Below are 18387 nucleotides of genomic sequence, written 5' to 3'. Positions count from 1 at the left end.
GTCATTATTCGTCTCAATGACCCGAGTGTCCTTAGATAGGTGTTAGAAAAAAAAATCAAAATGGTGGATTTTTGGTGCGAAATAGTAACACATTTAAAATAAAAAGTTAACCGAATCTATCGAGTAGGGTATCAATTTTGTATATATATATATATATATATATATATATATATATATATATATATATATATATATATATATATATATAAAACAGCAAGGTGACTGACTGACTAACTAAATGACTGAATGAATTCACTTTTCAGAAATCAACGTACAGCTGAATCCACTGACCTTAGAGTTTTGCACATAGGTTCTTTATATAGCGTAAATAAGTACTAAGAAAGGCCTTTTTGAAATTCTACCCCTAAGACGGTAAAAGGGAAAGTGACAGTTTTTTGAAACCCTTTAATTATGAAGTAATTTTATTAAACTTTTTATCGTACAGTTACTACACAAGTAGTTATAAATAACTAGTACGTATTTTACATACAGTGTGTTATCACGTCACTGTTTTTGCAGTTGTATTTACAATGCAGTCTCACTGCGCCAGTTGCAACGTTTTTATAAGGGATGTGTCTCAGAACGATGTGTAAGCTATATATTCTTTTAACGCAGATTTTTCTATTTGAACTGCAATTTTATTTAAATGTCGAACATAAATATTTACAAAATCATGAGTCTTTGCATTACATCTAATATATATAACTCAAAGGTGACTGACTGACATAGTGATCTATCAACGCACAGCTCAAACCACTGGACGGATCGGGCTGAAATTTGACATGCAGGTAGATGTTATGACGTAGGCATCCGCTAAGAAAGGATTTTGATCAATTCTACCCCCAAGGGGATAAAATAGGGGATGAAAATATTACTTCGTAACGCGAGCGAAGCCGCGGGCAAAAGCTCGTTTAGAAATAAAATAATTTCGATTATTATAATTTCCGATAAGTTTCAAACTCCAAGTCATCTAATCTCTCCAACTTATAACATATTAGGTCTTATGTTGACATATTATAATATTATTTTAAATAAAGATATGCTGTCTATATTCTAAGTCTGTAATAAATAACGCATTTTATTTAATATTCTGCATCGGATTTTTTGTGGTCGTTAACTCAATATTTACTGTGGTATTCAGCAGATGTAAATTATTTATCATTTCTCATAAATATCTGTTATATATATCCCAAACAATATAAAATCCCAGATATTCAAGATAAAGTAGACATATAAAAAGACGTATAAAAAAAACAAAAATTCGTGACTCTTGTACCGAATCAATCATTTATTCGCTTATCGTTACCAGTTTTTGGTGTGACAAGTCAGCATATCTAGTTACAGTACCGTCTTCAACTTTTGGCAGGCTTTCTATTGACTTTCTAGACCCTTAGGTTCATCAGGGTTATCCGTTGGGCGCTACGCCAGATTAGCTGAGAAAATATACTTTCGTATCACTGGAGTTTAATGGAGGTTTTCGATAGTTAGTTGTAAAAGTAGGTATTGATGCTAGAAGTCCTAGGTTCAAATCCTTGAATGATATTTCGAAGTTGTTTGTACTGGTTCATCTGGGCACAGATAATTGACAATTGGACGTAGTTATGCAAAATAGATCCAACCACAAAAACTAGCTTTTGAGAAAATACGTCCAATTGGAAAAACCTAGAAAAACAATACCATGAAATTATTTATTCAGTAGTTTAAGCGATGGTACACGATAGTTGATAGGGTAGAGTACATAGTGAACATTCTTGTCCATGGTTTTTATGTTTTAAAATCTGATTTTCATAGATAATATTTTCAAAAACACGTGAAGTAGGCACTTGCGTTGTGGACTAGACACAAAAGACCAAAACCAAGCAATAGGACAAGAAAATGCATTCATACATGCACGAGTACTTTGCTATGATTTATTTTACAAAAAAAAACATTTGACTCAATATTTGGGCCAAAGTGAACCAACCTCAAATGTTTTTCTAATCGCCAAAAATGTATTCTAATTTCCAATGTTTTTGGAACCTCAACCCTCAAACTCACTCAAACTCAAGACTCAAACGTCTAGTTGACCAAGTGTCCTTTCCAATTTGCACTGTGTTCGGAACCATTGTGTTTTTGACGGGACAATTAAAATAATAATAAATATTACTTTTAATATTTAGTATTTTTTTTAATTTTCTCAAATATAATTGGCTCAAATTGGCTTAAAATATGTATAAAAGGCTCTTCCAGTAAATCTAATTCAATGCGATCGATTCACGAATTACTTTATAACAGTTTTAACGCCCGGCCTTCTAATAGCGAGGTATAATGGATGATCGCGATAATTCATGAGAAGACGATCGCTAATTCTATATTTTATAGCCTTCGTAGCTCGAAATTCTGGCTAAAGTAGGGTTTTGTGTACGGGATTAATTGTATTTTACGAATTTTGCAAGTTTTTCTATTAAATGTTTTATGTCTGTGGTTCGAGTTTGGCAGAAAAAATGATATTTTTGTGTTATAGCAACATTGTAATGAAGATATTTTTTTCATTTAGTACAAGAATTAAATCATAATAAATAGAAATTAAATCGTAATAAATAATAAATAATATAAACAAATAGTTGTAATATTTTGCACAAGTAAAATAATGACCTTAATACGTGAAAGAGGAAAAAAACAACATATTATTGTACTATCTAAAGTTTACATCCATAAGCGATAATATACCCGATAATTACCCAAAATTACCTAACATTTCTTAATTTTGCCTTATATTTACTAACATTACCTTATAATACACCATTTTTGTTGAACAAAAAACACTCTTTTGTTGAAAATCAATAAAAAACAAAAAAAAAAGGATTTACACCAATCTGTTATTTTTCTGATTGATTATGTCAGTCTCATGTTACCTAACTTTACCTTATGTTACTGAACGTTACCTAACATAGTAAAAAAAATAAACAAAGGCCAAAAAATACATTTGCACCAAACAGTCATTATTGATAGCGGACCATCCAAATGCACACACTGGAATAACACTCAAACAATCGAGTGTAATCGATGATGACAATGATGATGATGACTACCTAACTTTACCTAATGTTACTGAACGTTACCTAACATAGTAAAAAAATTAAACAAGGGCCAAAAAATACATTTGCACCAAACGGTCATTTTTCATAACGGACCATCCAAATGCACACACTGGGATAACACTCAAACAATAGGCGCTACAAACAATCGAGCGTGATTGATTATGACGGAGCGGCCGCGTGGGTGGATTTTTATGCTTTAAGGATCGCTACAAAATTATAGCGTGTAATCGGCCTATGCCAGTGAGTCCCTTTATCTGACCCTTACTGGATGAGGAAATCAGGAAGAATAAACTTTAGAATTATTACAAAACGTACTAATCATGTGCTCTTAAATAAAATGGTGGTACAAAAATATTTTTCAGGTCCACAAAAATAGTAAATACTCTAGTAATATGAATTGTTAAATCCGACTGATATCCCTCATTTATACGAATCACCACCGACCACCATCCTAGGATTAATAAACTTATTCGTAAGAGCTGTTTATGAAAACTGATAAAAACTAAGTAATAGAAATCATCATCATCAACCCATTACTGTCCCACTGCTGGGCCCGGGTCTCCTCTCAGGATGAAAAGGATTTGGCCATAGTCTACGGCGCAGGCCAAGTGCGTATTGGTACACTTCACATACCTTTAAAAACATTTTTTTAAGATTAACCAATGATTTACCAATTTACCAATAGAAATAATTACTCAATATTACCTTAAATAAGTATCATTGAAGCTTACAAATGCAAACATAATTTTAAACTACTTATTACATTCTAGACTAGATTTAGACAGCTGATAGCCGACCTTCACTAGTTGGAGAGGCACCGCAAGAAGAAGAATTACATTCTAATTAATTGCCTAAATAAAACAATTTATAAACTTACTCCAATTTCCATTCCAATCTAAACTCCGCTCCAAATACATAGCGATTAAAAAGGGAACATCGGAAAACAAAATCTAGGGAGTATTTTTAAATGCACTTTGAAACAACACTCAAGTGATTGATTATGACGTGCCGAGTTTATTTTCACACTCTCCATCGAAAAACGCGCTTTGTTTCATATTTTGCATCGCTTTTTATGGATGACTCAGCGGTATCATATAGAGTGGATACTACCACCATTAACACAGAGTAGATGTTACCTCCATTATCGTTCAGTAGATATCACCTCCATTATCGTGCAAAGTAAATGTTGCGTACGTTAAAAGGAATTTATTATTTGCATCTTAAGTATTACAAAATTAAATGTTCATTAGTTGATGATTCATGAGAAAAATAGGTCATAAATCCGGGTAGCAGGTTCGATTCCGCGTTACGCATAAATCTAAATAATGAATATACATTTATTCTGGACTCTACTTTGTATAAGATTAAAAACAAGTACATGCTATTTTAACGCACATAATATTATATAGAAATTATCGCTAATTAAATTGCCATCACAAAATGTCGACTTGAAACAAAATGGCGGACAAAAACCGCTGACTATATTTCAAAAACACTACACAACAGAAAACAAATCAGAACAGAGCATGTTCTATAAAAAAAAAAACAAAAACAACGCACTTTAGATTAAAAAATCCTCATAATAGTAAGAAGTAAGCCACATCTAGTTCTATACGAGCATAACAAAGATGGCCGTTCCTCTGTATTTTAATGAGGTGGCGGAATAAAAGCTTATTCACCTCGGCCAGTAATTAGCAACGACCTGAGTTTTTACGTTTAAAGTAAAAACTTGGCCTAGTGCGAGTCGCACTCACAAACAGCGGGTTCCGTACCACCAATTTTTATTATTCTTAATTTTTAACACGCTTTTATTAGCTTGGGTTGTATCTAAGTATATATGTATGTATGTAACAGAATCTCTGAGCATAATTTTCACCCGTTTCTAGAGAATTGATAAATTTTAAACTTTGCACACGTATCGAAGACCGACGACAATGCAATATTTTAATAACAGTTTCCCATTATCCTTATTACATTAATTAATTCCCCAAGTTAAGAGTTAGCCACAGACTTAAAAATTGAAAAATAAATAATAGTTTAAAAAAAACACGCTTTTATTGCAAATCGAACTAAAAACTAGGAAATAAGCCAATCATAATGTATCGCCTCAAATTAAAATTATAATAAAATTAAAGTTCGCCTGAAATTAAAGTTATAATAAAATTAAAAAAATAATAATTCAATTCAGAGTAAGATGAGTTGTGAAAAGTTCAATTGTCTATGTATTACGGTTCAATAGATAAAGCAAAAACGTCGAAATATAGCGGTTTCTTGTATCGTGACCCCATTTATTTACAAGCTTTTTTTTGTACTTGTTATCATGGCAGCCATTGATAAATGCGTTGTGAAAATTTGAACTGTCCATCTATTACTGTTTTAAAAATAAAGCGTAAATCGTCGAAAAATAGCGTTTGTTTTTATAGCGACCATCGGTAATTTTCAGGCATCTTTCATGTTTACTATTGGTTTGCCGCCATAGATAAATGCGTTGTGAAAATTTGAACTGTCTATCTATTATATCTTATATATATTTTATATTATATATATCTAGTTTCCATAAATTACGATTAAACAGGTAGAGCCATCTAGCTGATGGACAGACGGACAGATGGATAGACAATATAGGCTTCGTAATAAGGTTCAGTCCTCTGGATAAGGAACCCTAAAACACCAAATAGCCGGTAAACTTCAGCGGAGTAGGCGAAAACTTTTGATGGAAATTCCAATTTAAATTAACTTCCAAATTAAAAGAATTCGCAATCATTACTTGTACCGGCAACGAGAAATTAATAAGCAAGCTAGGATTTTAGCTAAGTGGATATTAATATTGATGAGGTCAATGACCTATATGAAAAAATTCAATAAAATCTTCAGGTAGAAATGGACCTTTTTTGTATAATATAAGAGTAGCAGACAAGCATGCAGTCTACCTGATGGTAAGTGGCTACTGTCGCCCATGGACATCTGTAATCAACCCCAGATAGGATAAGATATTCCTACCTGAGGTCGGCCACAGATGCGCCGCCACCCCCGAGGACTAAGCTGGAACGCCTCGGAAAAGTCTGTCTCCCTTACCACACCCTTCAAACCGGAACACAGCTGCGCCTAGCACCGCTGTTATTAGGTAGAGATAGGTGTGGCGGTGGTGCCGCCGGAGTCGAACCACAAAGGGTTCTACCACCTTCAAACCTTTCATTAGTTTTAAGTGACATAATGATGGACGGTAGTTTATGGTGGTAGAAACCTCTTCTTAAGTATGCGATGCCTATATCAATTAGAGTAGTGAATAATATATGATAACTAGCTGACCCGGCAAACGTTGTGTTGCCATATAAATAAAAAAATGTTAAGGGTGAACCCTTATCACTAAGGGGTATGAAAAATAGATGGTAGCCGATTCTCAGACCTACTGAATACGCATATAAAATTTGGTGCAAATCGGTGAAGCCGTTTCGGAGGAGTAACTAACATTGTGACACGAGAATTTTATATATAAGAATATACCTATTTGAAGTTGTAGAGCTTAGGATGATCTTTACCTGAAACAAAACAATAAATGGTTAATAAGTAAATACGAGTAATAGCAATCAAGTACTGAATGTAGAAAATGAATAAAGTTCTAATAATAGTTCAAATTAATTGTAACTCAAAGGTATGTGAAGTCTACCAATACGCACTTGGCCAGCGCGGTGGACTATGGCCTAATCCTTCTCATTCTGAGAGGAGACCCGTGCCCAGCAGTGGGACAGTAATGGGTTGATGATGATTAAGGGTATATTTACATCTACAGACGTATCTCGTATCAGACGCGTGCCGTGTCAGATAAGACTATTCTATCATATAACACATTTCAAAACACATTTTTGACGTATTTGTATCTACCATAACAGTCTCGCAGATACAGATTTACTATCTGATGGTAAGTGGCTACTGCCACGCATAGACATTTGTATCTGAGGTCGCTAGCAAATGCGCCGTTACCCTTGCGGACTAAGCTGGAACGCTTCGGTTAAGTATATCTCTTACCACACCCTTCAACAAGAACCCAGCAGCGCTTAACACTGCTGTTATTAGGCAGAAAGTTGTAGCGTTGGTGCTGACAAAGTTCTACAGGTTCTACATTCGAAAATATGTTGTCTGACACGATACGCTCAATGCCTGTAGATAGTAACATAAATGGCGTATAATTGATCAGTACCCTTAGTATGAGTTTTGACGTTTTTACAAAAAATACTGTTTCGTCTTTGTTTACATATTTCCCAAACATTTCCAATCAGTTCTGATACAGTCCTCTAGAGGCGCTGATTGGAAATGTATGGGCAAATACGTAAAAAAATACAAAAACGGTCATTTTTGTTAAAACGTAAATACTAATACTAAGGGTACAGAACATAGTAGAGCTTAACACTGCTGTTATTAGGCTGAAATAGGTGAGGCGGTGATGCCACCGGAGTCGAACCACAAAGGGTTCTACCACCTTCACTCTGTTACTTTGGGCAGTAATAATTATTCCGTGTAAATAAAACTATGAGTTTTCATAAAAAAAAGAAAAACACACACCTACGCAGTTGTCGTTGGGGTTCGACCTTCGAAAATATTTATTTTTGTCTGATACGACACGCTCAATGCCTGTAGACAGTAACATAAACGGCGAATAATTGATCAGATCCGTAACAGTCTACTAATGACATTTGCCCCGATAATTGTAATTATGTAGTACTTCGCGTAATTAGTAAGTAACGAATCCTAATTGAGTTCACTTTGAACATTAGCGATTCGTATAGTCCTTTGCTATTAAGGCTGATAATAATTATTGAATTTCCCATTGTCTGTTAACAAGCGTAGAACCTATAATGTATATTGGAAATGTGTTGATCAATTAAATAGTATCTACTACGAGTAATATTGGGAACTTATATCAGTTTTGCTATGAGTTTTTTTATACGATTTGAGCTTGCAAAGCTTGTAATAAGTGAGACTGGGAGACACATTAACGGTGGTAGAGCCCGCGCCAAACTGCTAGTCCGCTACGAATTTAGAAATGATTCGCGTCGCCATAGAAAATTGTATGAGTACACCTGCTCGCAACAACTTCAGTGCGGACTAGCAGTTTGGCGCGGACTATACTACTTTCTTACATACATTATATAACGTTTTTTTTATCCCTCATTACATTATATTGTGAATCTCTTACTGTTTGAAATATGTAGTTTAAATATTTTTAAAATCTCTAGCTACATTAAAATATGAAATTATTTAAAATATTTTTTAAGATTAAGACCTTAGGGAAATTTTGGAATTTGGCCAAAATTTTAAAAGTTCACATTTTTATTTTGATTTAAGACAAAACCCAAATTTAAGGTAAGATAGGAAAAACTAAAAATATTTTAATTATATTGATTAATTAAAAGATGATAGTCAAAATAAATCCTATAATATTAAAATTATATAGAACTCGTACTTAACATAATTGGAGTGATTCCTGTCAAATTAGATCCGTTATTTATATATTTTATATTATCAATCCACCCAATTTTTCTCTACAAAAATTAGGAATTTGATAACTTCTGTAATAAGACATACCCACACAAATATGCTCAAAAAATTACACTTCCCTCGACTGTCAGGTAAAAACATCATCTATACTAATATTATAAAGAGGAAAACTTTGTTTGTTTGTTTGATTGTAATATATAGGCTCAAAAACTACTGGACCGATTTTAAAAATTCTTTCACCATTCGAAAGATACATTATCCACGAGTAACATAGGCTATATTTTATAAGAAATATATTTGATAAATAGTTTTGAGGCGGTACAAAGTTTGTCGGGTCAGCTAGTTTTATTATAATTTGGTTCAATAAATGTATTAAAAGCGCACTTATTCAAAATTACCACAGTTATAAAGCGGTCAAAGCGAACAAATGGGAAATGAGAAATAATGAAATTTACCCCAACAAGTTGGAAATGTGGGAACGATGCAGTGGCTCTCAAACTTTGCGAGTACGATTTGTTATAGGAAACGATACGATTGTTCTACGGTTTACGTAATTTGAATTGGAAGTGCATTGGTTTAGTTTTCATTTGAACAAAGTGCTTATGAAGTTTGTTGTGGAATATAAGGTTTATTTGTTTTGGATTGTGTAATCAAGCAAATAAGAAGGCGCTTTCTACAATCACAGTCCACACTAGGATTTTCTAAGCCATAGGTTTTACAAAGACAAGTACAAGTACAAAGAGAAATCCTTAATCACCCGAATTCAGGAAAGAAATCTTAATTCATCATGTCAGTACATATCTCTCCAGATAAACTAATCTATGTTTTTTTTAATATATACCTAAACGATGAGACAGACGGGCTACCTGATGGAAAGCAGTCACCGTCGCCTTCGAACATTTGCAACACCAGAGGAGTCGCCAATGCATCGCCGGCTTTGGAGGAGAGCTCTTTTACACCTTTTTTAAGAGCTCCATGGGAAAAAAACGATTACCAATTACGTTACTTAAATATTTATTAAATAGATAAGTATTTGTTTTGTAATTAATGAATGATTAATTATTTGTTTATATTTATTCAACAGATTAATATTTATTTAGCAATCGGTTAATGATTACGAATTAATTATTACGTAAATATGTTTGTTTTAGGTTGAGTACCAGTGCTCTAAAATTTCGAAATAAAATGTTTTGTTTAAAGTAATAAACTTTATTTAAGTATAATAATATATACGATGGAAGATAGGTAGGAATTTTCATCATTCTTTATATAACAATGGAGCATGCAGCCTTAGGCAAAAATAGTATGTATCAAGCAAACCAAATAAATATACTTCTGGATATACTTGTTTATTTTTTAAAAGACTGAACAGCAGACGAACATATAGTCCACCTGACGGTAAATGGTCACTGCCGCCCATGGACATCCAACTCCATTTACGAGTAGGTTCTACCCGACGCTGATCATAGATGCATCGCCACTCATGAGGACTAGATGGTTGTTGGTCGCTTCATATTTCCATTAAAACACAAGGACTTTTAATTTTTATTCGATCATTTACGCCTAAAAACTAGAATACGTTACGTACGAATATTGCAGTAATAAAGCCGAAATAGTTCGTTGGCACAGATTTTTATACTTAATAACAGCAGTGTTAAGCGCTGGTGTGTTCTGGTTTGGTTGTAAGAAACTTACTTCTCTGATTCGTTTCAACTTAAATCTTCGGGGAAGCAAGGCATAAAGGTAGAACTCTAATCTTATCTGGGGTTGATTACAGATCTTCATGGGCGGCAGCACTTATCACCATGAACGTCATGCTCGCTTACTTCTTTTTTATAATACAAAAAGTTCCAGCACACTTAGATTTATATCTCGATTTTCCGGATACATACATAAATCCAATTGAAACTGCCCACACCAGAATCCAATACTTGATTTGAATCCAAACGAATCCATAACATTCAACACGTGCATACAAATTTTACAAGAGCACTTGACCGACTTCATTTTTATGCAATGACTTCAGGGCTGTTCAAATATCGGAGTTTGTTATTGAAATATTGCTTTCATAAAAAAATGAATGTAAATAAACGTAAAATGTAAACGAAATGTTTTTATTGAAATGATTTTTTGTTTGTATGAAATTCGTTTTGGTTATTGAGATGTAAGCGATCTGAGATTGGGGATCTTTATTGGGACGACACGACGCCTATACGGCACCGGCATCGACAGAATGGGGAAAACGGAGTCGACAACAAAATGTTAATTCATTACTTTTTTTCTTTTTTAAAGGCTTAAGGAGCAAAAAGGAATGAGTCATGATAGTTAGTGACCACTGTCGCCTAAGGTCATTTGTATGTAATTGCATATACAAAAGAATGAGATATATAACGTCGGTAGCAAATGCAATGCTACTTTTGAGGATTAAGATGCTCCCTCATACACAAGTCGGCCTCTGTAACTCCCAAGTCCCTATCACTTAAGTGCAAGCTACTTAAGTACAAGCTACTGTTAATAGGTGTGATGGTAACTCCTTATTCAAACCATACTTATTTAATCACCTTTAAACATAGATTAGTAAAGATACTTCGCCGCTTTGAAATTGAATGAAGCCACAAACGGCTTATTAGTAAGTTCTTTTTTTGAATTCTTGACAAATATAAACATTTTTAGAGAAAATTTACGAATAAATAATTAATACTGCGTAATTTACATAATAAATAAATAATTATTTCAAATATTTTAAGGACATTTTAGCACGGAGACGTGGCAAAACTTTTTTAACGCAACTATTTCAATTCTCAAAACTGGGTACATTTTTTTGTTAGGAGTGTGTAATCTTTACTTATCTATGCCTTTAAAAGATAATAAACTTTACTTGATAGATATCGCTCATCTATTAGAATTATTTAGGATATAGATTACTTCCCCACGTTTTGGTTCACCAGTTTATTTATATTAAATTAAGTAACTGACAGTTACTTAATTTAATATAACTGATAGTGACTTAATTTACTTAGTTCGCATTAATAATAATAATAATATACTTTATTCACCACATTACAATAGCGGTCTTGGATTTGAACCCGAATCCATGCGACTTTAAAGTAAACTAAGCGGGCACTGCACAAAGAGTAACCCTAACTCAAAGAATATATTTCCGTAAACATCGATGAAGTCATTTTCTTTGTCTTAATAATATATTTTAATTACATATACGGTATTTGAACAATGATAATTATCTATTAGTTCATGCTGTTTACTGCGTGCGAGTTTAATTAATATAAGCACTATATTTGCGTAACGGTGTAGTTTATTTTCCTACTCCTTTGTATAGAAATAAATAATGTTTCTGATCAAGTACAAGAGACCAAATATGGATTACAAAAGTATATTAGGCACTTGTTTGACAAAAAGCGTTAAAAGACCATTGACGATAATTTTTTATTCAATTCGGTTGGTACATTATGTTTAAACGAGCTTTTGCCCGCGGCTTCGCTCGCGTTACGAAGTAATATTTTCATTCCCTATTTCATCCCCTTGGAGGTAGAATTGATCAAAATCCTTTCTTAGCGGATGTCTACGACATAACATCTACCCGCATGCCAAATTTCAGCCTGATCCGTCCTGTGGTTTAAGCTGTGCGTTGATAGATCTCTACGTCAGTCAGTTACCTTTGAGTTATATATATTTAGATTATAAGTTAATCAAAGATGAAGTTACATCTACAAAAACTGGAATCATAGCGGGAGGGCATGAGACAGTTCAGTTTAAATGAACCTTTTTTCAACTACGTATAGGCAAAATTTGGAATGATCTTTCTTCCAATGAGGGGCAAAAAGAACTGTCGTCTAAAGCCGGCGGTACATTGGCGACTCCTCTGGTGTTACAAAAAGTTAATAGTAGGACTACTTTCGATCAGGTTGCTAAGCTAGCAATTTTTATAAGTTTATCTATAAAAAAATGTTTCGTGGACCGACTCCAGAGGAGGTTTGAAGGTGGTAGAACCCTTTGTGGTTCGACTCCGGCGGCATCACCGCCACACCTAATAACAGCAGTGTTAGGCGCTGCTGTGTTCCGTTTTGAAGGGTTTGGTAAGGGAGACAGACTTTTGCGAGGCGTTCCAGCTTCGTCCTCAGGGGTGACAGGTGACAGGCGCATCTGTGGCCGACCTCAGGTAGGAATATCTGATCCTATCTGGGGTTGATTACAGATGTCCATGGGCGGCAGTAGCCACTTACCGTCAGGTGGACTGCATGCACGTCTGCTACTTCTATATTATAAAAAAACTACTATTACGTCCATTTCACCTTATAATAGTTAAGCGCTACTGTGTTCTTGTTTGAAGAATTTGGTAATGCAGAAACGCAAGAGGCGTTTTTCTCGCTTATATTAACACAGTTATTAGTAGACGGTGAGACAATTGAAAGAATGTTCAAGTTACCATGTATAGTTTGTCAATGTCTGTTGTGGCATAAGTGTTTTAGTAGACCGGTATCTCATTACTAATTTGCATATATTTTTATGAGACTGACAGACACATAATGGAATGTACAATTACCATATGTTTTTTTTTTTTTTTTTTTTTTTTTTTTTTATTACACTTTATTGACCAATAAAAACAAGTGGTACAATAGGCGGACTTAATGCTAAGTAGCATTTTCTACCAGTCAACAACCGGTTTTACATTGAAATAAAATAAATATTTATATTTTATTATTATATAGGGGTAGTGTTTAATGGAAATTGGCTGCTGCCCACGGACTGTATGTAAACAATCCCAGATAAGATTAGGTAAGTGTTACCTTTACCATACGTTTCAAACCAGTAATTATTATGAAAACAAATATCCTGAGCCTTAAAAATTACCTACAAAGGAAAGTAATGTAGCCTAAATCATTTTCAAAATTTAGACAAATCCAACGACACCTTAAAATATGCCAAAGTCCTTCTGTTTGACATACATACATACATACAGTGAGACATACATACATACATACATACATACATACTTGCTAGTGAACATTACCCTCCACAATCGGGTAAAACAGGCTACTTTTATTCCAAAAAACGTATAAATTGATAAAGACTGTTGCTATGGTTATTAATCTATAGTTTTTCTGTGACATTGATCATATTTCTGTAACAATCATTCGTTGCGTGAACAATATTGCAAGATTGATCGGTTGCGCAATTTATATTGCGGAATTTAATAATTTAAATCAAGCTGTATAGGATAGTCATCAATGTTGAGTTTCATTGTTTCTGAAAGATGTCACTTGTATTTTATTGTGGCAATTGAGATTTGAATTTGGATTTGACTTTTGCTGAATGGCACGGGATAAATGATGCTTTTTGTTGTTTTTTTATGAATTTAAAAAGCAAACGAGCATGTTTTTTTACTAAGTTTAAATAATTACTGATAGGAAGTTGTCTATAGTAAATACCAAAGACTGTAGTTAACACAAAATTTAAAGATGGTAGAGCCGGTTTAATTTGATCGATTTTAATAAGTATAAGTAGTTACTGATAATAAGAAGTCTGTAGTAAATCCCAAAGACCCCAAAATTAAAAAGTGGTAAAGCCAAGTTCGTTTGATCGGCAAGGTACCATCATCACCATTCTTTCATTCGTGAAGTACTGTGTTTTAGTGGAAGGCTGTCATTGCCTACTAATTTACCTACAACTAACTTATCATCAAGAAACTGGTGTCTAAAATGAAATTATTTACAAATACTTAACATTAATTAAATTTAAAATGTAACGTGAAAACATGAAATGTAATTAATAAGACTAACAGCCTATGAAAGTGAATGATCATTTAGTTATAATCTTACTCCTTTGTCTAACTGGTTTTCAAGGTGGGAGAACCCTTTGTGGTTCGACTACGGCGGCACCACCGCCACACCTATTTCTACCTAATAACAGCAGTGTTAGGCGCTGCGGTGTTCCGGTTTGAAGGGTATGATAAGGGAGACAGATTTTCCGAGGCGTTCCAGCTTAGTCCTCAGGGGTAGCGGCGCATCTGTGGCCGACCTCAGGTAGGAATATCTAATCCTATATGGGGTTGATTACAGATGTCCATGGGCGGCAGTAGCCACTTACCATCAGGTGGACTGCATGCTCGTCTGCTACTCTTATATTATTAAAAAAAATAACTGATTGGCTGTCACTACCGCATATAAACATCTCTAACCAATTCCATATAGAACTTTGATTCTATATAAAGGCGGTCACAAATGCGTTGTACTCTCGAAGGTTAAGATAGTCATCTCTTACGTAAGTCAGACTCATATATTACGCGGTCATAGCTCAAAATATCGGACCTAATCATGTACGACATATCCCAATTTGTTTACAATAGTGGACCTTGCGCCGCTGACCTCCACTTTCTTACGCCTGACCTCGGTCCGAGTCACTTTCGCTTCATGACCCCATTACGTCTGACCTCGCAATCACCCAATTTTAATAGGTATGTTCAAATTACATGGATTGTTACATTATTGCGTGTGCACATTTTAATTGGTGTAACTTTTAAGTGGATTACTTAATAAAATAAATTATAACAATACATATTACAATTATAATTTTACAAATTGTTAAAGTTTACACGTTGTAATTCGTTACTTAATAATGAAGCGTGTAAAAATAATAATAATAATAATGATGATATTTTTAGTAATTGTTACTATTGTGTATCGTCAATATTATAACGTTTATATAAATAAGAATGTTGCTCTCATGAGGACTAAATATGAATGACTTTTGTTATGCATTGTTTTTCTACATAATGCAAACCAGAGCACATCAGTGTTTGAGACTCCTGCTGTCCAAGACAGGGTTATGTATTTTTTATTAATTCTCTTTGAATTTAAAAAATAAAATAGATATTTTTTTTATAATATATCTAAGAGTAGCAGACGAGTATGCAATTCACCAGATGGTTAGTGTCTACTGTCGCCCATGGAAATCAGTAACCAATCCAAGATAAGATTAGATTCCTAAGGTCGCACACAAATGTGCCGCTACCCCTGAGGACTAAGCTGGAATGCCTCAGATAAGTATCTCCCTTACCACACTTTTCAAACCAGAACACAGCAGCGCTTAAGCTGTTATGAGGCAGAAATAGGTGTGGCGGTGGTGCCGCCGGAGTCGAACCTCAGTGTATCTACCACCTTCAACCCTATAAAATAACAGTCACTACACACGTGTATGTATATATATACTTATATTACTATATATACTTATATTACTATATATACTTATATTACTATATATATATATACACATATTACTTACAAACTACGTAATAAGCTACTGTAAAACTTTTATACCTGGCTTAGTATAAGGCGTCGTAAAATATTTAGGCGCTTCGAGTAATCTTGGCTTAATTACAAGGAGGCTTTCCGGGAAAATTCCGTTGCAAAAATATTGCCGTGCCATCCTTCACAAATGGCTTAGATTAACGGCATTCGTGTGTAATACGCCTTATTTATTAACGTTTTTAATAGAAAAATTCTTGTTGAATTAAAGCGCATTTTATATGTGGAATATTATGTGTATAAATACTTTGGTATTAAAATACTTATATACTTATTTTTGTTAAAGACAAAAATAAATTTATCAATAATTTTATAATATAAAGTAGGTACTCCATAGGTTTATTAAAACAATATTTATGTTATTTTTAAAAATAGTGTTTTTATTTTGTATATTTAGTGAACAGTACTGAGTGAACATACTAAGGGTACAGATAGAAGTTAAGTCAAGAACTCTACCGGCGATAATGTATTGGTGATATCTAACAATTAACAAACGGATTTCTGTGTATTTCACTTAACATTATTTACAGTTTAACCATTAGTAAGTGGGCTCGTAAACAGTTAAAATATCTTCAATAACGTTATAAATATCCTACTCAAAGCTTCGACGATTCTGTAACTGAGATTTCAATCTTAAACCGACATTTATTGTATTTAATTTTATATCTCACAAAACACCAAACAGTACCTTCTGCAAGTATTCGTAACACACAATTATTCTTATATAACATGCAGTTATACCAGATTAACCCAGATATCCGATATTCATAAAAACTGCGACATAAAAAACTATGCGAAACATTCGCGCACGCATTCATAATAAACACCTCGAAGGTTCACCGCGTAATGTCCACGTTGACCCCAAACGACTTTGTAGTATGACCACGCTTCAAGTAAAACCAAATAAAGAGTTTCATAGAAATAATTATAGTTTAAAACCTAAAAATCACGCTGAAAAGCATAAGGAAAACCGTTATCCTGATTCGTGGCGTCTTGATGGGGTGAATGGGACATAATTATTAAAATCGTGTATTGTCATCGGTTCTTCATAATTTTTCAAAATTAATCGGACCGTTCAAAATGGGTAAAATCGAGTTCAGATATTCTGTTACATACATATATAAAGGTCAAGCTAATAAAAGCGTGGTAAATATGAATTAAATAAATAACGAATGTTTATAAAATTAACTTTTTTCGTATTTATGAACCACACTACAAGCAAAACCAAATAACGAGTCTCAATGAAAAATGAAATTAATAAGAAATGTTTTTAAAATTAACTTTTTTTCGTATTTATCAAACAAATCTTCGTATTTGATACCTATTATATAAAAATAAAAAAAAATAAAGATATAAATAAATGATTTTATGTAGTTAATTTAATGTAATTATTACGAAGTAATTAAATAATTTTAATGTAATTATTATTACAAAGACAAACGGGTTTGTGTATTGTTTTAGGTCCATTTTATATTCTTAATTTTTTTAGCTTTAGATTTTTTTCACCTCAAATAGCATAACATGCATTTCTGAGGTTTAAGACTAAACTAGAACGAACCTTAATTTAACCGCGCTACCATTGCTACTAAACCATTCAAAGCGGAACAAACAATAGCCACGAGTGCATCGAATCAATAAACAAGTTCCACTATTTTCGAACAAACCAGTAAAACAAGTACCTTAATTTTACGAGTTTACCGGGACTGTCCGGTATTCTCCAACCTCATAGCCACCCTCCTAACCTCGCAGCGTTGGATCATTTAGTTTTATGCGATCGTATTTAGCGGGTTCAACTATCATCTATTTGGGGAGCGACCGCGGCGTATGGGCACTTCCGATTATGTATGTACCATAACGGACATAACAAGACGGTTATGAGAGCGGTTTAGTTTATGTTATTTATGTGTGTTGTTATATGGTTTGTATGTAATCAATGGATGCCTTTTGTAACTTTACAAAGGTATAATCCTTTGGTTCGACTCTGGAGATACTACCGCCACACCATTTTCTGTGTTTAAGCTGTGTTAAGCGCTGCTGTGTTCTGGTTTGAAGAGTGGTACCACTTGTGTGGTAAGGGAAATATACTTATTCGAAGCGTTTCAACTTAGCCAACCTTAGGACTCTAATATTATCTGGGGTTGATGACAGATGTCCATGGGTGGCAGTAGCCACTCACCATCAGTTAGAGTCATCATCAATGCTCATTTGCGAATTTTACATTAAAAAAATCGTTGAAGTTATCAGGATCTGCACAACAGATATAAAACTAAATAACAACGCCTTAGGACTAAATTGGCATTCCTTATGTACCTACAGTATGTTAATAAATTGACTGTACTAGTAAATAATATCACAATTAAAAAAGTAACAAACCATAGTTATTTTAATTTAACATTTAAACAATTGTTAACCAATCAAGTTAAATCCCATAGGCCTCAAACCGTCGTTCGAGTTAATCGAAGCAATCTTTGATGAAGAGCTAATTCCGA

General features: G+C 33.7%; 1 protein-coding gene and 1 long non-coding RNA gene across 2 annotated transcripts in view; one reads left to right on the top strand and one right to left on the bottom strand.

The window, feature by feature from the left end:
* brat (tripartite motif-containing protein brain tumor) overlaps window positions 1–18387 on the bottom strand; it is a 636751-nt gene that overhangs the window by 303534 nt on the left and 314830 nt on the right. The window lies entirely within an intron of this gene.
* Window positions 12762–18387, top strand: part of LOC140754593 (uncharacterized) — a 587467-nt gene continuing 581841 nt past the window's right edge. Inside the window, exon 1 of the long non-coding RNA XR_012103679.1 lies at window positions 12762–12823. This is a non-coding gene — a long non-coding RNA (uncharacterized LOC140754593). The remainder of the gene's footprint in view (window positions 12824–18387) is intronic.

Source organism: Epargyreus clarus, unplaced genomic scaffold, assembly GCF_041222505.1.
Source record: "Epargyreus clarus isolate Ecla_fem2 unplaced genomic scaffold, WU_Ecla_fem_2.2 ptg000029l, whole genome shotgun sequence".
Classification (NCBI taxonomy): domain Eukaryota; kingdom Metazoa; phylum Arthropoda; class Insecta; order Lepidoptera; family Hesperiidae; genus Epargyreus; species Epargyreus clarus.
This window is presented reverse-complemented; position numbering and strand designations above follow the sequence as displayed.